The following is a 17,820-nucleotide window of genomic DNA, read 5'->3' on the forward strand; positions in this document are numbered from 1 at the left end:
ACTAACAGCCATAAAAAACCCAGCCCAACTAACACCAGGGCTCTCGACTCCAATCTTTCAATCTGCTCTGTCGGTGACATTGAGAGTCCTGGCTCGAGCCCAAATGAAAGCGACCCTTGTGTGTTTGCATCAGAATTGGCTCCTTGGTGGTCTTTTGAGAATTTCACAACCGGGGCACAACATATGTATTCATTCATTTATTTTCATTTGACCAGAGAGAAAGAGGGAAAGTGAGAAAGCAAGCCATCAGTGTCGCGTCAGGAACGACCAGGAGACAGTCTTCTCATCAGGACTTTATTGTACAGCTGCTTCCGCCCTTCTTCCCATCCCGGTCCCCTTAAATAGGAGTCCCCACCAATCAGGGCACTGTTCACGTATGCGGAACTAGTCCTGATAGGTCGCATGCACTGTCCACGCACGGAGGGGCGCGGAGGGATTGGTGGGTGGTTGTGATCACGCCTTCCGGGTAATGTACTTCCTCAAAGTTGTTTGCCTCATGTGCTCTCAAGGCACTTCCTCTCAGCGCCATCTTGGGCCACTCGATGGGCGGGGGCGCGCCACATATTTCTATAAACAATATATTGTTTATTATTAATTAATTGATTAATTAATATAAATAACATATTATTTATTATTATTGTTGGCATAGAGAGAAAGGAGCTGCCTGCACAGGATTCGGGTTCCTCTGGCCCTTCAATTCATCAGACCCTGGTCACTTACGAGCATGCCCAGCATGTTTCAGGACACCCAGGCTAGAAATCTGAACCACAGTCACCATGTGACCACCAGCATCATGTCTGACATGCTACCTACTGAGACACTATGGCTGGGTCTGCACTTTCACTTTTACTGTAGCATTATTCACAGCGACTAAGGTACAGAAAGAGCGTAAATTTTTAAAAACAGATGAGTAGATTAAATATGTGTTCTGTATGCACAACGAGATAATATTCTGCTTTTTAAAGGAGGGAAGTTGTGTCATTTTTCAACCACATAATGAACTTGGGAGATGATATGTTCAATGAACTAAGATTAGTTTTTGAAATTTTCCTCAAAAAATATTACCTATATGCCCGAGGTTTTAATAATTAGAGACTGAGGTCCTGAGGGAGGGGAGGATTATCTATACAGTGATCTATATATATCTACAAGAAAGTGACCATTTTCCATTTGACCTAAGTTTTATAATGTTCAAAAGTATCTTCACAAGAAATCCCTAAAGATATAGGAGTATATGTGCCATAAAATAGAAATAACTTTCATTTCTCCCAGTATAAAATAAATATACATTCATTGCAAATGATTCAGAAGATACAAAAATATATAAACAAGAAAATTAAAATCACCCACAATCATGACTGAAAGATAATCTTTGTAAATATTTGGCTAAATTTTTTTTTTTTGGAGAGGCTTTTGCTATTGGGTGTGTGTGCTCGCCAGACAGACAGAGAGAGACAGAGAGACAGAAAGCGAGAAATCACCCCCCAGGGAGGATGGTCACGCTGCAATCCCTTCTCCTCCATTATCCTCTCGGGATCTTGGGCACGCACGCACATGCGCCCGGTGTGAGTTTTAAGTCACCCAGTCCAGGACGCAAACCGCGGTCGACTACATGGGAGTCCAGCAACATAGCCATTACGCTAACTGCTGGTTCCTCAATATTTGGCTAAATATTTTAGAGGGAATTTAAATACATTTATTTGTTCTTACAAAAATACGATAATACCATACATACAGTTTTGTGACCTATTTTTCCCTGAAACTAAACACACACACACACACACACACACACACACACACACACACAAAGAGAGAAGACTTTCCCATCTTTCCCATTTAAAAATGTACTTATACATTAATTAAAACATAAAGATGCTGAATATCATCTAGTCAGAAGGTTTTCCATTTACGAGCAAAGAGAGTAGTGAAGGATTATTACCAAACTTAGAAATAGCGGAAGTATATATGTTTTACAAGGCCTTCCTAATATGGTTAGATACAACATTTCTAAATTCTATCTTATGATTTCAAATCTAGGTTTGTATTTTGCTGGAAAACACTTTATTGGCTGGCTGGTTATTGTAGTTTTGTTTACATTTCTTGATTACAAATTTTATAGTGAGCTTTCCATTTCCTTGATGCTATATAAAAGCTGAATAATAAGAAGATAAAATGCAGGTGCTGTTTACTTGTGTCCAGAATTAGCAAAAATAAGACAGTACCACTGAAGTAAGTCTAGGTTGAGATACCCTGGTTGGCTTGAAAACATGAGCACAAGGGTGCCCACAATCCTGACCAGCTGGAGGGCTGGAGAAGAGAGATCACAACATGACAAAATGCTATAGAGGTACTCTCATTCTCTCTCTCTCTCATGTGCATATATGTGCTCTCTAAACAACAAAAACAAAAAGCAACAATAACAACACCCTCCCCCCAAAAATTCTAAAACCCAATTTTCTTGCATCAGACTAAATTTCCCAGGGGTTTATAATCTAACGTCTTTTCCTATTATCTTCCAAAAATATCATAAGGCATATCCTTTTATCACATGATTATAACTCAAAAGAGTGCTAAATATATATTTAAAATGTATTAAAGATTTATTTAGTTGAATAATGTTTATTTTACCAGTGGTGAAATTAAAGGCTGGAGATGTGACCTTTTAAAATTACATTGATAATTACTGACAGCTATGGTAGGAACTTGTGGCTCCTGGCACCCAGAGATTCTACCAGACAACACAATGAATTAATGAATTCGCCACGTCTTTCATTTTCTGTGTTCTGGTTCATTTACAACAGGGCCTGTGAACTCTGAGGCCCTGCTACTTCCAGAGTAAGTATTGATAGATTCCTAAAGAGAGTAAACAAGTGCCCATCAGCACACTTTTTAAAATTATTATTATTTTTATATTACACTTAATCACATGTACCTTTACAGTGTATAACATTTCTTTTTCCAGCATGATTACCATGCATATCAGTCAAGACAAAGACATGACTATCTACATCATCAAATAGCTTTTCATTTTTTTCAGATTATTATCATTATTATTTATTCTCATTATTTTTTTAAAACATTCAATCCCTATATATCATTTGGCTTGTAAAGAGAATTTACCCAATATGAAATACTTCTCAGACCAGTCCAGTTGAAAATACTATACATGTTATTATCAACAAGTAATAAACCATTTCTGTGTCCCGCAAATGTCATGCCTATTTGGTCTCATTCTATCCTTCTCTATACTCTTTCCTCCTTCCCCCTTATTCCACACTGTCTTCAGTGTCCATAACAATTTTCACTGTTTTTATGCCCTCCAATATTTCAATCTCTACCATACAGTGTGGATAGTCGGTTTATATTCTCTACCATAGAATGCAGATAGTTGGTATATATTAAGCGGATACATACAATATCTTTCTTTCATAGCCTGGCTTGCTTCACTCAGCAATAGATTTTTTATATTAGACCAGTTTCTATCAAATGCCAGGGTCTTGTTGTTTTTTATGGCTAAATAGTATTCTGTAGAGTATACGTGACACACTTTTTCCATCCATTCATCTGTTTGTAGACATTTGGGTTGGTTCCACGTCTTAGCAATCGTGAATAATGCTGCGATTAACATTGATGTGCATGTGCTTTTCTGACTGAGCATTCTCCTGTCCTTTGGATAGATACCCAGGAATAGAATTACTGGATCAAATGGTAGTTCTATTTGTAGATTTGTGTCTATCAAATGCCAGGGTCTTGGTGTTTTTTATGGCTAAATAGTATTCTGTAGAGTATACGTGACACACTTTTTCCATCCATTCATCTGTTTGTAGACATTTGGGTTGGTTCCACGTCTTAGCAATCGTGAATAATGCTGCGATTAACATTGATGTGCATGTGCTTTTCTGACTGAGCATTCTCCTGTCCTTTGGATAGATACCCAGGAATAGAATTACTGGATCAAATGGTAGTTCTATTTGTAGATTTTTAAGGAACTACCATATTGTTTTTTACAGTGGTTGGACCAATTTGCATTCCCACCAACAGTGGAGGAGAGCTCCCCTTTCACTACAACCCTGCCAACACTTACCACTTTTTGTATTTTTAATCTTGGCCATTCTGACAGGGGTTAGGTGGTATCTCATTGAGGTTTTAATCTGCATCTCCCTTTTGATGAGAGATGTTAACCATTTCCTCATGCTTTTTGGCTGTTCATATGTCTTCCTTAGAGAGATTTTTGTTTAGCTCATTTCCCCATCTTTTAATTGAGTTAATATTTTTTTGGGGTGATAAGCTGCTTGAGTTCCCTGTGTATCCTGGGTATCAGTCCCTTATCTGAGGCATAGTTTACAAAAACATTCTCCCATTCTGAGGGTTGTTGATTTACACTAATTACTGTGCCCTTTGCTGTGCAGAAACTTTTTAATCTGATATAGTGCCACTTGTCTATTTTAGGGATTATTGTGAGCCCATCAGCACACTTTTCAAAGGCAAACCAACCAAATAAGTGCCCACAACCCTAATAGACTCCTTTATCAAGCTCTTATACCCCAAGACCTCTGTCTAATTTTCTTAATCACCCAGAGCCAGGTAGCAGGCAACAAGAGACAGCCCAAGTTCCCAGAGCAGAGCTCACTGAGATTATTCAATCTGGCCAGTCCTACACTTGATGATTCTTTACTTCCCATTCCTTTCCTGGGAAACAACAGTAAAGGACCTCCCCCTACATTCCCCTCTCTCCCTCTTGACTGATCTCATCGCTTCCCTGAGTGGCCTTCTCCCCTCAGCTTTCGGTGGTATTGCTTGAAGGGATCATGTGAATATAATGAACTGTCTTTTCAATGGAAAGCATCTCTCCTTGTCTATTGTCCTTGTCATATCTGATAAACAATAAAAACCTAAATACTAGAACACCTACACCCTTCTTAACCATAACTCAGTTTTCTACCACCCCATAGGCATTATGTGTACAGAAGTTACAATCGCTGTCTCTGATTCTATTTTATAACAATACTGTGTCTTTTTCAATCATTCAACCAGACCTGAGACAGGTCAGGATTACACATCTGTTAAAATACTTTGCATATATTTCAATATCTATAGTATTACTATGTGAAATATATATGAATTATGTGCATATTTGAAACTTTCTTCAAGTCATCCTTTCTTTCCTCCAAGTTCACTCGGAGTTAGCAGATCAGGTTTGACAGAAGAACTCAGTTACGTGCTGCATTAAATTCAATGCTCACAAGGCACACAGCTTTTGGCTTTATTTTGGTAGTATTGAGTTACTGATGACAATATTCTCATAACATGCTAGGAAAGAAAGATGTGCTTAAAATCCACATCTTTCATAAACTACATGCCCATGAGCACATAGAGGGCCATCGTCCACCAGAGAGGACAATAAGAAGGAGGTTTTGGAGAAGTCAAAAAGATTTGTGAAAGCATTTGGGGGTACCTGACATGAGAAAGAGTTTTCATTCATATCAGAATTCAGAGAAATTTGTCCTCTTAAACCAAAAATCTGTAGAAAAGCTATTCTTTGGCTATTACATTGAACTATGTGTACTAAGTTTCCATTTTCACAGTTTAAAAAAATGGTTGAATATTGAGGCCAGATTTGAAGAGGTAAAACATGACACTTTGCAAGGCAGACCTAATGGAAAGATTGCCGGTTCATGACCAGAAAGCTCCCTGAGTATGCTGACTCATGTATGCCCAGGATCCAGGCTGGGTGAAGGTGCGGCCAGACGGTAGCATCAGGACCTCATGGGGAGTGCTCGCTCTCTCACTCATAAAATGTATGAAAATAAACTTAGAAAAGATTAGATATTAATAATTCCTCATTTCAACCTAATAGTGGAGTAAATATTTTTTCCTCTGCTTTCTATTAAACTGAGAACTATTTTAGAAAAATAAAGTCTTAATGGTCAAAGGTGGACTCTTTACCTACTCATGTTTTAATTTTCACCTTATATTATAGATGGGATATTACATAATGCATAATTCTCAGAGTCAAATTCTTACAAGCATATTGCCTCCGGCTCACAAATGGAAGAGAAGGACAGATAGGCAGATCAACTCTTCAGGGCTAAGAATTTTAAGACTAAAAAGACAGAAGATGGTACTCTTGTTCTTTTTGAGTAGAGTTGATTTTCTACTCTGGTATTATTACTTAGTCTTGTCATCTCTAATCTCTCAAATACCAATATTTGCAATAGCTTCTGCCGATAGTCTGATAACTTTATCTTTTATATCTTTTTCTAGCATTACAGATGGTGCATTTTATACTGGTTATAAGAAAACCTTGATTAAGTGATTATAAAATTGTTCTTGGTATTTCCTCCCCCATATTATATTTTAACATGGTAGCATTTACCAAATGCATAGAGCAGTTAGTAGATAGCGATTACATTAGTAGAGATCTGTGCCTCCTCAGAGGAAAAGAAATTGATTGAAGTGAAAATGAATTTCTGTGGTGTTTATCTTAAAATTAATATCAATAGAGCTAACTTCCTGGGAATTTTTTCTGAGTCCCTACAACCTCTTCTATTTGTAGATGCTGGACTGTGGTATCACAAACATCTTGTATTCAGGAACCAGAAGTTGGCATAATGGCTATGTTGCTGGACTCCCATGTACTCAACCACGGTTCAAATCCTGGACCCGGTGGCTTAAACGCACACAGGACATATATGTGTGCATGCCCAAGATCCCGAGAAGAGAATGGAGGAGAAGGGATTGTGCTAATCACCCCAGGGGGTGATTTCTCGCTTTCTGTCTCTGTCTCTGTCTTTCTGGCGAGCACATGCACTCTATAGCAAAAACCTTTCCCCTTTAAAAAAAAAAATCTTGTTTTCATATACAGTGACTCTTGTTCCTCTCTGCTGACATTTGGATAGCTAGAGAACATTAATAAATTCACTTTGGAGACTGATACATAAATCTACATGATCTTACATCTACAGTAAACAGTAGAATAGATGACACAGGAGACCTGCCTTGGTCACTTCCTCAGAAAATACAGGCTTGTCTGGAACCAGCAGTTAGCGTAATGGCTATGTCACTAACCTCCCATGTAATCAACCACGGTTCGAGTCTTGGACCGGGTGGCTTAAACTCATGCTGGTGACGTGTGCGTGCATGCCCAAGATCCCGAGATGAGAATGGAGGAGAAGGGTGACAGCGTGGCCATCCCCTCTGGGGGGTGATTTCTCACTTTCTGTCTCTCTGTCTCTCTCTGTTTTTCTGGGGAGCACACACACCCTATAGCAAAAACTTCTCAAAAAGAAAGAAAAACTAAAAAAAAGAAAATATAGGCTTGTCTGACTTACGTTTGTACTCAGTTTCTTACTACTATAATCGATGAAGGTATGTTCCTTTGGTTTGATAGGTTTGAGTGGAAAGACATACATTCTAATTGTCCATAAGCTTAAAATCCTCAAAAGTCAGGCAAAGTATGGCCTTGGCTATAATAACAATTATGCAATGAAAAACTCTGGATCATGACAGTGACAATCTGGCTAGCTATTACCTAAGAGTTAATCACATTCAGGGGTAAAGACCTAAAATGAAATCAATGGCTTTCCTTAATCTGACCAGTTATTTAAATAAGCAGTGGAGTCTGCCTACAGATTTATTTTTATTATTAGGTGTTTCATAGGAAATAAGGTATTTGATAGCAAATGACATCTCTGAATTCCTGCCTAATTTTTAAAGAAGAAACTCAAAGCAATCGTGATAAAAATTTTAAAGAATTTATGATGTTAAAAGTCAGAAGCAGCTTAGCCTCAGTGGCACAGGCTGTAGGTTGCTGCTAGGTGATACTGGAGATGTACAGAAAGGGCCTAGGTTCTGATCCCAGGTCAGCTGGAACACAGAAAGCACAGCCATGGCATCCTCATGAGGGCTGGAAGGCTGGGGAGAGGATCTTGGTGTAAAGACCCTCTGGGTAGGGATCCCTCTAAATAAATGTATAAACAGGTCAAAACAACAACAAGAAAAAACAAAACCGGAAGCATCAGAATATAGCATGTATAATACACAAAGTGAGAATGAGAAACCCATTGTGTTTGAGGTGCAGAAAGGACAAAAACAGAGAGGAGAGGTTTTATTTGTTTTTTTCCAAGAGGAGGTTTAAGTAAAGGCTGAGCTTTGGTAACAAAAGAGGCTGCAACATCCGGGAGATCTGCTCCCAAGCAGCCAAGGTACTGGCCTTATGACAAAATTGGGACACTGGTTAACTAGTTGCTTGTTTCTAGAATTCTCTTGATCTATCTAGGTGTTTTTAATCATTTCAACCAAATTACTATCTAGTATTTGGAAATTTGGCACCCAGAATTAAGTCTCATTTTTAACAATGTGGTGCTCCAGGATTTGGCATCTGAAAATAAATCAGCATCTGTTTTCTTTTTTTTGGAGAGTTTTTTTTTGCTATAGGGCGCGTGCGCTAGCCAGACAGACAGAGAGAGACAGAGAGATAGAAAGCGAGAAATCACCCCCCAGTGGGGATGGCCATGCCGCAATCCCTTCTCCTCCATTCTCCTCTCGGGATCTTGGGCACGCACACACATGTGCGTTTAAGCCACTGGGTCCAGGAATTGAAGTGCCGTCGACTACATGGGAGTCCAGGACATAGCCATTACGCTAACTTCTGGTCCTCAGCATCTGTTTTAATTGCACAACTTCTGTAATCGACAAAGACTCCTCATTTTAGTTCAAGTTGTATGCCTGCTTAAAAAACCTGTAACAGGTTTTTCTTTTCTTTTCTTTTTTTTTAAATACAAATATACCTTCTTGTTTAATAGAAATTAAATTAGTAGTAAGTTTTTATCTTATAAAGTTGTTAAAATGTTGAATGACTTCATTTTTTTTTTTTTCTCATCTGTGTTGGCCACTGGTTATCTGCTAAGTTGCAAAAGGTTGTGTTAAGAAGTCTAGGAGAGGAACCAGCAGGTGATGTGGTGGTTAAAGCACTGGATTCTTGGGACCAGCAGATGGCCTAATGGCTATGTTGCTGGACTCCCATGTAGTCAACCGTGGTTCAAGTCCCAGAACCAGTGGTTTAAACTCATACCAGGCACGTGTGGGTGCGTGCCCAAGATCCTAAGAGGAGAATGGAGGAGAAGGGATTGTAGGTGGCTATCCTCCCTGGAGGGGGGGGGGGGATTTCTTGCTTCCTGTCTCTCTGTCTCTCTCTGTCTTTCTGGCAAGCACATGCATCCTATAGTAAAAACGTCTCCAAAAAAAGCACAGATTCCCACATGACCAACTGCAGTTTGAGTCCTGGACCTGGTGGCTTGAAAATTAGGCTGGGTTCATGTATCCAAAATCCAAGGAGAAGAATGAAGGAGAAGGGATTGTGGCATGGCCATCCTTGGGAAGCGATTGTTTACTTTTTCTTTCTGTCTCTCTCTAGCAAGTGCACACGCTCTATTGGACAACAGCAACAAAAACCAAATATACTGTGGATAGCACGTAGTATGGTGGTTAAGGCTCTGGATCCTATATGCCAACTCTGTAGTTCAACTCTAGGATCCAGTGGCTTGAAAATCATGCCAAGTACATGTGTATCCATGCTCAAAATCCCAAGAAGAGTTTGGAGAAGGGACTGCAACATGATCATCCCCCTAGGGGCTGATTTCTCACTTTCTTTCTCTCTCTGTCTCTCTCCAGTGGGCACATGTGCCCTATGGCAAAAAACTACAAACAAGCAAGACTCTGCTATGACCTTTAGTGCTCTTAGACTCTGGGAGCCAAGCCATGACTAGGAAAGACTCTATGGAAACCATCTGGAGGTCTGATAGTCAGGAACCCCACAGGAGGATGCTGAATCAGTTTCAGAGCTGAGCAACTAGAACAAGAATATAGAAGAGCAAAAGCAGAAGGAATGATGGTACTTCAGGACTTTTCTAAAATAAGAAGCCTTAAAATAATAGTTTGAGTTGACCTTGGTTGACATTTGGGATGTGAGGGTTTGTTTATTTGTTTGTTTTGAGAGATTTTTGCTATAGGGTGCTTGTGTTCACTTGGCACAAAGACAGAAAGTTAGAAATCAACCCCCAGGGGGATTGGCCATGGCACAGTCACTTCTCTTCTATTCTCCTCTGGGATTTTGGGCACCCATGGACACACACCTGGCATGAGTTTCAAGCCGCTAGGTCCTGGACTTGGATTGCAGTTGGCCATGTGGGAATCCAGTTGACGTAACCACTAAACCATCTGATGGTCCTAGGAATGTGAGGCTTTGTAGGGCAGCCAAATTCTGTTTTAGGTAGAATTAGGCAGATGTTATAGAATTCAGCTGGTGATTCAGAGTTCTAGTCTTTCTAGTCAGAAAGTAATACAGTCCTTCCTTATCTCTGGGGGATATGTTCTAAGACCTTCAGTGGGTACCTGAAACCATAGAGAGTACAGAAGCCTATATATGGCATGATTTTTTTCTTATGCATACATACCTATGATAAAGTTTATTTTATAAAATAGTCTCAATAAGAGATTAGCAACAACATCTGAAAATAAAATAAAACAACTATAACAAAAATTGTAATAAAAGTTATTTGGGGACCAACAGGTAGAGTGGTGAGTAAGGTACTGGGCTTTCACATGGCCAATCATGGCTCAAGTCCTGGACACGGTGGCCTAAAAAATCATGACAGGCTTGTATGTATGTGTGTGCCCCAAATCCCAGGAGAACAATGGTGGAGAAAGGATTGTGGTGTGGCTATCCCCCTGTGAGGCTGTTTCTGATTTTCCCTCTCACTATCTCTCTTTGTCTCTCTGGTGAGCACAGGCATCTTATGGAAAAAACCTTAAAAAATATTATGTGAATGTGAAAAAAATGATACGAATCAAGTTACTCTCAACCAACACCTTTGTAAGAGGTTGCGGGGCTCGAAGCCTGTGAGCATGCAACAGTGAACTGAAGTGGCCCTGATACAAACAGATATTGAGGTGCTTTCAATAAGTGGCTACTTATTGGCAAGACTATTTCAGATACTATTAGGCACCATGGTTTAAAAAACAAAGAGTTTAATCCTGGGCCAGCCAGTAGGGGACCTGGTGGTTAAGGCGCTGAATCCCATATCGCTTATTTTGAGGTTGGAGTCCCAGACCTGGTGGCTTTAAGAAAGAAGCAAAACATTTAAAAAACATAAGATGGAAAATTGTCTGTTGATGATAATATGTACGGTAATATCTTTGAGCCAATATACAGTGTATTTTGAATAGGAAAATTCAAAGTGTTATGTGCTGTAATGATATACAGTGATTGAATGTAAAATTTATAAAAATAAAGAAAGAAGATAAAAAGGAAAAAGAAAAACATGCCAGGTATGTGTGTGTGTGTGTGTCCCACTCCTAAGAGGATAATGGAAGGGATTGTGTGTCTCCATCAGCCTCTCTGTAATGAGCCCACACACCCTATGACAAAAATCCTAATAAACAAAGAAAAAATCCTTAAAAAAAACCCAAAAAACTTGATTCATGGAGGTAACTACCTGACTTTGAAACTTTACTGAATTTGATCCTATTGAATACATGTCTTTAAAAAACAAAAATTCCAGCTCAATCAGCCAAGGTACAACAGATAGAGTTTGTTCTGTCTTTAATTTGATGGACTCAATAACAGTCTAATTTAGCTAATAATGATTAAAGCTACGGTTTTGGAATTAACCACGTTTTGGTACAGAGTTTCGTCATTATTTTAGTAGGGAATCATAAGACCATTATTTGGTTGTCTTTCTTCCTCACATGGTCTTGGGCTTCTTAATTTTTCTTTCAACTATACTTAGATTCTGTTTTTACTTAAGTATTATCTTTCTCTAAGTAGGGTTTTGTTATTGTTTCTTGTTCTTCATTCTATAGAGACTTTCAGTGACTTTCCCTATGTCTTCCAGGTGGTTATCTTTTTTCTTGAGAATATGGAATCTTCTTTTCTAGTTGAGTTTCACTAAAGTAAATATCTCTTTCATTCTCTGTTCCTGAGCTTCCATCATCTCCCTCACTTACTGAACATCTTGACTTTAAGTCTTGAAGATTGAGTGGTAACTAACATGTTATCTATTAGCCCATAGGATAGGGGCAATGCTGCTTTCTAGATTTTTGCCCACCCATACTTAAAGCTTTTTAATATTTTATTTTCAAGTAAATATATGTCTGCTTGCTCTCTGACTCATAAATGAAATATTATGTTGTTCATCTTTGTTTCCATTTCCAAACATTCTTTAGGAAGTTTACCATCATATTTCCACACTGCATTTAACAAGTTCCATTTTGTAATCATCAGCTGACATAGCTTTTAAGAATTTAATTTCCTGGGAACCAGCAGTTAGCGTAATGGCTATGTCGCTGGACTCCCACGTAATCGACCACAGTTCGCGTCCTGGACCCGATGGCTTAAAACTCACGCCGGGTGCATGTGCGTGCGTGCCCAAGATCCCAGGAGGAGTATGGAGGAGAGGGGATTGCAGTGTGACCATCCCCCCTGAGGGGGTGATTTCTCGCTTTCTGTCTCTATGTCTCTCTCTGTCTGTCTGGTGAGCACATACACCCTACAGCGAAAACCTCTCAAAAAAAAAAAAAAAGAATTTAATTTCCTATTTCAGATTATTAAGAAAGTCAAAGTCCATTTTCCTCTTTTCTTAGCTCCTATTAAACACTGTTTACTCTTCTCTCTGATAACTTCCTAGAGAACTTTGCCTGTGATTAGTTGTGTTAATTTTCTCTACCAGATCCTAAGTGTCTAAGGCAAAAATATAGGCAGCTTTGCATTTCCACAGGGACTAGCCTAATGCTTGCACACAGCAGAAAGTTAGTAAATATGTTGAGAATTACATGATTAGGTATATTTGTAGTGCAAATTCCCCCTCAGAACCTAACACCAAGTTTGTGTTCTTTTCTTCTTAATGTTTTCAGCTGATGTTTACTGCATGTACTTAGGCAAATTAATGTGGATTAACATTGTTTTTATAGTTTGAAATGCTGCATTATATCTTTCAAAGAACAGGCACACAATAAGTGTCACATTTGTCCTAATCATAACATGAAATTCAACAGGGACACTTTTTTTTTTTTCCTTTTTCTTTTTCCTTTTTTAAGTTAATTGGGCATTTCTATCCTGGCATTTAAGATTCTGGTTGCTTTTGCTTCCAGGTATTTAAATGTTTTCCCTTGGTATTTTTTAATTATTGCATAAAATAACACAAGCAGATGTACAGGAGTGTTTGAGCTTTCTATCTCATTTTACCAGGGAGCCCAAAGTGATTGTGTTAGTCTTAAGGTCTCTCTTGATAATTTTCCCCTTGTTTTTTGTGATCATATTTTCTCCTAATTTTAAATGTAGGACAAGTGAACTGTTAAGAAGAAGGAGAAGAAGGAGAAGAAAGAAAATAAAAGTGTGAGAAAACATATATTAACTATAATCTGTAACTCAGGGACAATCATCATGAAGCTTTAGTATATACTTTCATTTTAATAAATTTTGTTTTATAATTTACATTTTTCACTTAAAAGCATATATAAAACATTTTAAGTCATTAAATATTCTTCTGCAATATTATTAATTCAAGTTAATTTGCATATATATATGTGGTAAACATTAGCTGAAAACATTTTTGATTTTGCCTATTATTTTGATATTTTGATGTATCATAATTTATTTGGACAAGTTTCTAGTTGTGGATATGAAAAGCTTTTTTTTTTTAATTCCTAGCCTTATAAATACCTGTATATTGCCTTCAATCATGCTTTATTCTACACTAATAGCTTAACAAATATGAGATATTTTTCATCTGTGTAAATGAATTTTGAAGGTATACTATCTAGAACTTACCTGGAAATTCCAACTAGTCAGGATCCCAAAGATCTTTTAAGTCATTGATCTATTACTCTAGCATATTGATCCTTAAGTTCAAAGTGGTTGTAAGAGATTGAATAATATTTTTATTCCAGGAAGCTTTTTATTTTTTAATTTCATAATTTTATTTTTATTTTTTAATTTCATAATTTAATATAATACTCATACAGAAAAATGCCAAATTATGAGTACAGATCAACATGCTATCACAAAGGGAACTCAACTAAGTGGCCACAACTGAACTCAAGAAATAGCATGTCACCAGGTCCATAAAAGTCTTTATGTCCTCCTCAACTCCCAGGGCATCCTCCCCAAAGATAACTACTATTCTCACTTCCGCAACTATAGGTCAACTTTTTATATTTTTGAATTTTCTATAAATAAAATCATGTAGCATTTATTCCACATTTGGATTCTTTCATACCACATTGCTTTTATTTTTAATAATTATTTATCTAGTTATATTTATTATTATTATTTTAGATTTCCTACAAGACATGTGTGTTCACCAGAGTGACAGATAAAGAAAGAGAGAGGGAGAGAAAGGGAAAAAAGCAAGATGCCAGATCTGGGACTCGAACTGTGATCAACAATCTGGGAATCCAGCACCTTAATAACCACGCTACCTGCTGGCCCCTCATGTTGTTTTTATAGACTAATCCATGTACTTTTATATAGTTAAATTCTATTCAAGTGTAGATGCTTCTCAACTCACAATTGGGTTACTTCCTGATAAACTCATTGTAAGGTGAACATGCATATAATATTTCTAACTTACCAAACATTATAGCTTAGCCTCTACTACCTCAAACATACTCAGAATGCTTACATTAGCCTACAGTTGGATAAAATCATCTAACACAAAGCCTGTTTTGTAATAAAGTGCTGAATAGCTCACATAATGTATTGAATACACTATTAAAAGTGAAAACAGAATGCTTGTCTGTGTACTGGAAATGTAGTTTCTACTGAACGTATTATTATTTTGAAACACTTTAAGTAGAAGCATTGCAAGTCAGGGGCCATCTATACTTTGAAAATGACATTTCAGGTTTTTTTAGATTTTTTGGTTCTTATTGGTATTTCTAGTATAATTTTTATTTTTCTTTGCCTTTGTAGTTCAGATATTTTGTAATGCTAGCCAAAGGCCTGGTTTTCTTTTAATTTATCTTTCTTGGGAGGTTTAGTAATTATTCCATCTGTGAACTGACATATTCCGCAAGTTTTGGAAACCAAGAGTCTTCATTTCTTGAAAATTTTGTTCTCTTCTGCACCATTCTATAGCTGCTCTCCTTTCTCCTTGTCTTCCTTTTCCTTCCTCTTCTGTTTCTTCTATTCTGTCTTCTTGGACTCCAATTATACATAAGTTAGTGTGTGCACCCTGTGTCTCATGATTTTCCATGTCTCCAACATTGCTTTTTCTGTATTTTTGATATTATCTCCTGACTTTTTACTTTATTCATTTGTTCTTCAGTTATGTACAATATGCTATTAACCTATTGGTAGAGATCTTAATACAAGTTTTTTTTTATTTTTAGTGTTAGAATTTTAATTTGGCTTGTAAAAATAGTCTTGTTTGTGTTGAGAGTCTCAATCTTATCTTTAGTTTATTTCAAAATACTAGACATAGATAATTTGCAATGTAATTTGAGAAGTAGGATGATGCTGTGTTCTTTGAGATAATTTTTGTTTCTGACAGGCTGTGAGGGTGACCAACACTCCTATATCATTTTAATCCAATGAGAATTGAAATGAATCGAAGCTCCAGTTTGTCTAATTGTCTATTTGGGCTGGTATATTTGTGATTTATGTTTTCTCCTAAAGTACAGTTCTTCACAGCTTCATTCTTAGACTACCAGAGTCTCTTTCTTTAGAGAGCCTTGAATTCCAATTTTAATTCCTTTACTCAATAAGTGTGTCCACAATTCTACTCAGTTTAGAAGACAATTGTTCTGGAACTTGTATGTATCCTGTAATTTATATTCCATTTTCCCCCTAGGGTCACTTTTCACTCTTCTATCTTTCTGAGATAAAGCTATTTTCCAAATTTACGTAATTGTTCCCCTTCTTACTCCTATAGTCCTAGTGACACTGGTGGTTTCCTGTTGTTTCTAAACTTCCAAATTTTGCCTTCCTTTTTGTCTTAGTCTGTTACTGAATCGCCAACAGAAATGCATGAGACAGGGTGAATTTCTAAAAGTAGAGGTGAATGAGTCCATTATGGTGCCTGGGAAGTCCAAAGTCATCACAAGAAGGCAGGAATCTGAACTTTAAGCAAAGCAGAATATGGTCTGTATCTATATTTTTTTCTCTATACTGTTCCGGTTTCATTCCTTCTGCTCATCGGAACTGAATCATGAAGGCCCCACACTAATCATCTAATGATTAAATCATCAAATTGCTAATCTGTTCCCAAAGACTTACTCTTTTTTTTTTTTTAAATTTTGAAATATTTTTTGGCCTTAGGGAACATGTGCTTGCCAGAGATAGAGACAAAGACAGTGAGAGGGCAAGTCAGAAATTGTCCTGTAGGGGAGATGGCAACGATGCACTCCCTTCTCCTCTGTTCACCTCTTGGGATCTTGGCACACACACACACACTCACTGGGAGGTGTGAGTTTCAAGCCTCCTGGCCCACTATTTGAACCACAGTCAGCCATGTGGGAGTCCAGCAACGTATCCTCTATGCCATCGGCTGCCCCCGAGCCTTACATTTTAATACCATAATTAGATCACATTTTCACCCACACACATTAATTTGGGGTTGGGGGGGATACATCCAACCTATAGCACATTTCTTGTTTTTTTCTTATCATCCCTTCAGTTCTGTAAACACTCCCATCATAAAGCACACTTTGACTTTACCTTTGGACCTTTGAATGTGCCATCTGTTTCTTGCCACACCCTGCTGGAAGCATGCCCATGGGGAGACTATAACCATGAGTGCTCACTTTTCTGGGTTTCCTTCTTCTGGATCTTGGCCTCATACCTCTTTTTTTTCTTTGGATTTTTTTTTTTTTTTTTTTTTTTTTTGCTATAAGGCGTGTGCACTCGCCATAAACACAGAGAGAGACAAAGTGACAGAAAGCAAGAAATCACTTCCTGGGGGGATGGCCACACCTCAACCCCTTCTCCTCCATTCTTCTCTCGGGATCCTGGGCACACACGCAAATGCACCTGGCGTGAGTTTAAGCCACCAGGTCCGGGACTCGAACCACGGTCAACTAAATGGGAGTCCAGCAACATAGCCACTAAGTCATATGCTGGTCCCAAGGCCTCATACATTTTTAACTGTCTTTTAAATTTCTAATGCCTTAAATTAATTTATTTTTAAAAATGTTGTTCATCCTTTCTAATTGTTTACAGTGATAGGGTTATTGTGAATTATCTAGCTGATTATTCTTGTGTATGGAATTTCCCCTGCCTGCATTTTAAGAAACTGTCAGAAAAACTCAAACCCTTTTAGTCGGTCACAAGATTGGTCACGTGGCTACAACTAACTTCAAAAGAGCCCGGAAAATGTAATCTTTTATCTAGATGACAATATATCCAGAGTTAAATGAGAGTTCTGCTACTGTGAGGTAAAACAATACCAGATATTGCACAGAAACTAGCACTGCACAACCCAGAAACAAACAGATAATGTCAACAAGTTAGAAACTAAGAAATTGCTATATAGTTTAATTATTGAGACGTGCATAGAGAATAATATAAGAACTAAAGGGTTATAAAGAATGTATTCTGAGAAGGCAGAATCAAAGGTGAGAGAAGCACGTCAAGGAAATGTCAGCTTTTTGCTCCAAATCTTGAGTTGTTAGGGCATTTATTTACCTCTAAATGCATTACATTGATACAAACAAAATTAATATAAAATGTTTAACAATAAGTTGTGTAGATTATGAAATAGTATACCACAACGGAGTAAAAAAAAAAAGGGGGGACGTCATTGTCGGTCATATATAATGTGT

At 37.8% G+C, this 17,820-nt stretch overlaps 1 long non-coding RNA gene across 1 annotated transcript in view; it reads right to left on the reverse strand.

Annotated features, from left to right (window-relative positions):
• Positions 1 to 257: 257 nt before the first annotated feature.
• The window catches only part of LOC102486579 (uncharacterized), a 41,676-nt gene continuing 24,113 nt past the window's right edge, over positions 258 to 17,820 (reverse strand). The window contains exon 3 of the long non-coding RNA XR_334647.2: positions 258 to 567. This is a non-coding gene — a long non-coding RNA (uncharacterized LOC102486579). The remainder of the gene's footprint in view (positions 568 to 17,820) is intronic.

Source organism: Tupaia chinensis, unplaced genomic scaffold (genome assembly GCF_000334495.1).
Source record: "Tupaia chinensis unplaced genomic scaffold, TupChi_1.0 Scaffold000257_1, whole genome shotgun sequence".
NCBI classification, from domain to species: Eukaryota; Metazoa; Chordata; class Mammalia; order Scandentia; family Tupaiidae; genus Tupaia; species Tupaia belangeri.